This window comes from Elephas maximus, chromosome 3 (assembly GCF_024166365.1).
Source record: "Elephas maximus indicus isolate mEleMax1 chromosome 3, mEleMax1 primary haplotype, whole genome shotgun sequence".
Lineage (NCBI taxonomy): Eukaryota > Metazoa > Chordata > Mammalia > Proboscidea > Elephantidae > Elephas > Elephas maximus.
This window is the reverse complement of record NC_064821.1, coordinates 217,647,261-217,653,746: the sequence shown is the minus strand read 5'-3', so window position 1 is coordinate 217,653,746 and position 6,486 is coordinate 217,647,261. Positions and strand designations below refer to the sequence as shown.

Below are 6,486 nucleotides of genomic sequence, written 5' to 3'. Positions count from 1 at the left end.
ATTTGAAGATGTTGCACTGCTATGTCCAATCAAATCCATTGTGGATAACTGCTGCAGATGTTTTGGCAGACTGTCAGCATTACCTTTGGCTCAGCGCCTCTACTTTTCTTACATATCCATGGCAATCTTTGTTTCTTCGTTGAAAGAGTATAAGCATCCAGAAATGGAAGCGAGAGAATATCCTGCCGATTGATTCCTCAGGTTTACTTCGCATGACTACAGAATATAATTTCTGGAATTACTTCAGTATGGCAGAGCATAATTTGGAAAGTTCACTTCATCTCTCTTTTAAAAAGACCTATAGCATTTTTCATGGAACAAACTATTAAAGGAAAGGCCAATAATTTAAATAGAGCAACGAGGAAAACAAATTCCAGTCCTATATGGGAAGAATATAAAACTGGGATAATGAACATGTATTTGGGAATTTTTTTGTAGTTCATTTTATCTCAAAGAGTTGATTTTCAGCACTTGAGGTTGTGGCACAGTCATTGATTAACTTTATGTTTACCATTCCCAGAGTGAAAACAATAACAAGAGGAAAACATTGGAATTCTTCACTTTTAACTGGATCTGACAAATTACCAGAGGATACAAGGTAAAAGTAACTTTTAAAACACGTGCATTTTTGACAAATACTAAGTCATAAATGGACTGCTTGCTTGTTGGCTGCTGTAGGAAGTGTTATCTTTTTAATGTGTGAATGTTTTCAGTCATAAACCTATTAAAGTTTGCTTAGTTTATTAGGAGTAAATCTTACAATAATCTGTATTTTTGCTCCTAAGGTTAATAAATAAAATGTCTTATTAAAAATAATATTTCATGACTATTACAGGCTGTGTTTTCACTGCTTAACTACCTCACAACTCTCCAGACACTAAGTAGCACCTAATTAAAATTCTGTTGACAATAAATTATTTGCATATTTATTTTTCATGGGGCTGGTAAATATTTTATTTTCAACATTAATATATTCTTGAATAACATTAACACAAAATGCCATTTTTCTCTGCCATCTTCTCCCTTAGGCAAAATATTGTACTTCAGTTTTTTTCTTTTTAAGCTTGTTACAATTTCTTTGATTCATTCCTTCAGCTTCAAATGGTTAATCCAAAAGCACCTTTATATATTATTAATATAAACCTCATTAGCACCAATTATTTTGGTGTGAATTGTGAGATTGAGAAGGTAAGGTACAATAAAAAATAAAAAGAATAACTCACATTTGTTGAGTACTTTCTCTGCCAAAAATGATGCTAACTGATTTACATACATTATCTCTTTTTATATCCCCAAGAAACCTTTGAGGGTTATATTATTTTTATCCCCACTTTGTATATGAGGATGACATAGACAGCATGAGTAACTGGTCCAAGGTCCCAGTCAGAAAGTGAGAGAAGCAAACTGAGACTTAGGTCTGTTTACACTGAACCCAGTACTAACCCTGGAACTATTACAGAGCCCTCAAGTTTTTCTATGAATCTTCATGCTCAATTATCATTCCATATTACCTGTATAATAAATATGTACTGATTAATTACAATTGTCAGACACAGAACGTTATGCTGATGCTGACGATATACAGAAACCAAGCTGAATTTTGATCTTAAGAAAATTATTGTCTAGGGAGGAAAACATTGCAATTCTTCACTTTTAACTGAATCTAAGAAGTTACAAGAGGATATGAGATAAAAGTACCTTTTAAAATAATAGGTCATAAATGGACTACTTGTTTGTATTGAAAGAGTATTGAAATACTCTGATGACAGCTATAACCTTGGAAGCATGATGTATACAAAGATGTTTTGGTGAAGACTGGAGAATTAGGTAGCTTATTCTGAAGATGTGAAACTTCAACTCACCTCTATAGTAAGTCAGGTAAGGACACTAGAAGTGCCCCTTATCAAAATGTGGTGTAGTATAGTAATAAAGAGCTGGATTCTGGAGGTTTCCTGGCTTCAGATTCTGCTTCTGACATTAGCAGTTGACATTCAACAGTCTTCTTCATATATTTGTGCCTCAGTTTTCTCATCTGTACACTAGGGGACATCATAGGACCTCTCTCATATTATTATTGTATAGATTCTGTAAGTTACTTAGAAAAGGGCCTGGCATATAATAAATACTGCATAAATGTTTGGTATTTAATTCTTGCTTAGAGAAAATTATGCATATAAAGGCCTGAGGCGAGAGAAAGGGTAGGCCATATTGTTCATACAAGGAGTTCAAAGTCTAATTGAGCTATGTGGTGAATGAATTAACGATGCCCATGAAAGGTATATTGGAAGATAAACAAATACGCTTTCAAGGATTTCCTCATGTGTATCTTTTTGTTCTGTGTCCATTTCTAAAATATGTCCTCTAGCTAAACTGTGTATGGTCTTCTTCTCCCAGAACTGTAAGCCTTGGGCTCAGGAAATGCAGAAATTTTTTGTTTATGCTAGGGCTTTGTGAGTCCATCTAGAAGAGAAATCCTGGTAAAGGCAGGAAAATTATTTTTGTGTTTTGATGTGCACAACTTTTCTCCTAGAGGGTATATAGTACCTGTGACCCACAAAAAGTAATTGCATCTCCTAGGTGATTTTTCAATTCATTCACATTCTTCGTATTCATTGGTACTGAATTATTCCTCACTTTGGCCAATGAAGCCCCCTCTATCTCCAAACTGAGACTATATAAATTGTTTAGAAAATGTCAGTTATATTTGCTCACTTTCAACAACCGTTTCATGATATTGAAGTTATTGTGTAAATCATGGGTGGAAAATACATAGAGAAGTGGTACTTGTAAATGTGAAATGCATTGCGGTGGGAAGACTTTGCACTCGAACAGAGACAAAAGAGTTAATTCCACCAATTGCTGGAATTAGGAAATGAAACTAACCTTTGAATTCATTATCAATTGTAACTGGCTTCCATTTATGTCACAGTATCTCTGTTCTAAGGCTAAAATTAAGAATTATTACAAAGTAGCTTTAAATTCTAACACTAAAGAATTAAGTGTAACACTAGGGTCAAATCAAAGCATTCCTTCCTTTATTTTGCATGGTGCCTCTCAGCACCAGAGAAAGGAGGAATCATTCGGAAGTGACTGACTTCGTTCTTGTTGGCTTCAGAGTCAGCCCAGACCTGGGTATTCTCCTTTGCCTGCTATTTCTGCTCGTATATGCTGTAATTCTTCTAGGGAATGTTGGGATGATGGCCATTATCATGACTGATCCCCGGCTGAACACACCAATGTATTTCTTCCTAGGCAACCTCTCCTTCATTGATCTCTTCTATTCATCTGAGATTGTGCCCAAGGCCCTGATCTACTTCTGGTCCGAGAGCAAGTCCATTTGATTTGCAGCCTGTGTGACTCAGTTCTTTCTCTTTGCCCTCTTTATTGTGACTGAGGGATTTCTCCTGGCAGCCATGGCTTATGACCGCTTCATTGCCATCTGCAATCCACTCCTCTACTCTATTCAGATGTCAACAGGTCTCTGCACTCATTTGGTGGCTGGTTCCTATTTCTGTGGCTGCATCAGTTCAGTTCTTCAGACCAGCATGACATTCACCTTATCCTTTTGTGCTTCTCGGGCCACTGACCGTTTCTACTGTGATATTCACCCACTTCAGAGGATTTCATGTTCTGATCTCTTTATCTAGAAAGTGGTGTCTTTTTCTATTTGTACCATCATCATCTTGCCTACCATCAGAGTCATTATTGTTTCTTACATGTATATTGTGACTACAGTTCTCAAGATACGCTCCACTGAGGGACGTAAGAAAACCTTCTCCACTTGTAGCTCCCACATGAGAGTCGTGAGTGTGCTGTATGGTGCTGTCTTTTTTATGTATCTCACTCCTGACAGATTTCCTGAAATGAGTAAAGTGGCCTCCTTATGTTACACCCTAGTCACCCCCATGTTGAATCCTTTGATTTACTCTCTGAGAAACAAAGATGTCAGAGAGGCTGTAAAAAATTTTCTAGAGAAGAAAAATACCATGCTTTGATTATCGTTTATCTTCTACCAATTGCGTTGTTGATTTTATTTTATCTATTTTTTTATTTTTTATCTTTTTTTAAATTCAAACGTAGATGAAGGTTTACAGAACAAACTAGTTTCTTATCAAACAGCTTGTACACAAACTGTTGTATGACATTGGTTAACATCCCCAAGACATGACAACACTCCCTTCTCAACCCTGGGTTCCCTATTACCAGCTTTCCTGATCCCTCCTGGGTTCCAGTCCCTGCCTCAGGGCTTGTGTGCCCCTTTAGTCTTGTTTTATTCCATGGGTCTGTTCAATCTTTGGCTGAAGGGTGAACCTCAGGAGTGACCTCATTACTGAGCTGAAAGTGTATCAGGGTCCATACTCTCAGGGTTTCTCCAGGCTCTTTCAGGCCAGCAAATCTGGTCTTTCTTTTTGAGTTAGAATTTTGTTCTACATTTTTCTCCAGCTCTGTCCAGGTCACTGTTGTGATCCCTGTCAGAGCAGTCAGTGGTGGTAGCCAGGCACTATCTAGTTGTACTGGACTCAGTCTGGTGGAAGCCGTGGTAAATGTGGTCCATTAGTCCTTTGGACTAATCTTTCTCTTGTGTCTTTAGTTTTCTTCATTATTCCTTGCTCCCGAAGGGGTGAGACCAATGGAGTATCCTAGATGGCCATTGACAGGCTTTTAAGACCCAGACGCTACTCACCAAAGTAGAATGTAAAACATATTCTTTATAAACTACGTTATGCCAGTTGAGCTTGATATTCCTGAAGTCCATCATCCCCACGGCCCTCAACCCAGCAATTCGGTCCCGTAGGGCGTTTGGATGTGACTGTGGAGCTACCTTGGCCTGGCCTTGTACAGGTTGTGGTTGCTACCCTAGTATCGTGTGCTGTCTTACCCTTTGCCAAAGTTACCACTTCCCTATTGTCTGTTAAGTGTTTTCCCATCTCTACCGCTCCCATCCCTCATAACCATCAAAGATTGTTTCTTTCTGTAAGTAAACCTTTTCATGAGTTTTTATGGTAGTGGTCTCATGCAATATTTGTTCTTTTGTAATTGACTTATTTCACTCAGCATAATGCCCTCTAGTTTTATCTATGTTATGAGATGCTTCACAGATTCGTCGTTGTTCTTTATCATTGCGTAATACTCCATTGTGTGCATGTACCACAATTTGTTTATCCATTCATCTGTTGGTGGGCATCTAGGTTGCTTCCATCTTTTTGGAGTTGGGAACAATGCAGCAGTGAACATGGGTGTGCATACGTCTATTCGTGTGATGACTCTTATTTCTAAAGGTTATATTCCTAGGAGTGGAATTGCTGGATCATATGGTATTTCTACTGTGTCCTATAGGGTTGCTATGAGTCGGAATCGACTCGATGGCACTGGGTTTGGGTTATGGTATTTCTATTTCTAGCTTTCTAAGGAAGCGCCATATCGTTTTCCAAAATGGTTGCATCATTTTGCATTCCCACCGGCAGTGCATAAGAGTCCCCGCTGCCTCTCCAACGTTTGTTATTTTCTGTTGGTTCATGCCAGTAATGCCAGGGTGAGATGGTATCTCATTGTGGTTTTGATTTGCATTCCTCTGATGGCTAGAGATAGTGAGCATTTCCTCATGTGTTTGTTGGCCGCTCGAATGTCTTCTTTGGTGAAGTGTCTGTTCATTTCTTTGCCCATTTTTTAGTTGGATTATTTGTCTTTTTGCTGTAGAGGTGTTGGATTTTCTTGTAGATTTTAGAGATTAGACTTTTGTCTGATTTGTAATAAGCAAAAATTTTTTCCCAGTCTGTAGGTTCTCTTTTTACTCTTTTGGTGAATTCTCTTGATGAGTGTATTTTTAATTTTTAGAAGATCCAGTTATCTAGCTTATTCTGTGGCACTTGTGTGTTGTTGATTGTGGTTTATATCCTGTTAATGCCATGTATTAGGGCCTCTAATGTTGATCCTGTTTTTTCTTCTATGAACTTCATAGTTTTTGGCTTTATATTTAGGTCTTTGATCCACTTTGAATTAGTTTTTGTATATGATATGAGGCATTGGTCCTGTTTTATTTTTTTGCAGGTGGACACCCGGTTTTGCCAGCACCATTTGTTAAAAAGACTACCTTTTCCTCATTTGATGGACTTTGGGCCCTTGGCCAAAATCAGGTGACTATAAAAAAAAAATAGGTAGATGGATTTACATTTGGATTCTCAATTCTGTTCCATTGGCTGATGTATCTGTCAATCTTGTACTAGTACAAGGCTGTTTTGACTACCATAGCTATATAGCAGGTTCTGAGGTCAGGTAGTATGAATCCTCCTACTTTATTCTTCTTTAATAGTGCTTTACTTATCCAGGGATTCTTTCCTTTCCATATAAAGTTAATGATAAGTTTTTCCATCTCTTTAAAGAATGTTGTTGGTATTTGGATTGGTATTGCATTGCATTTGTAAATCGCTTTGGGTTGAATTGTCATTTTCACAAAGTTGAGTCTACTTATCCATGAACATGGTATAT

The 6,486-nt window shown here is 37.6% G+C and overlaps 1 pseudogene; it reads left to right on the top strand.

The window, feature by feature from the left end:
* The first annotated feature begins 1,060 nt into the window (after nt 1–1,060).
* On the top strand, nt 1,061–5,796 carry LOC126073989 (olfactory receptor 9K2-like; annotated as a pseudogene).
* The last annotated feature ends 690 nt before the right edge of the window (nt 5,797–6,486 follow it).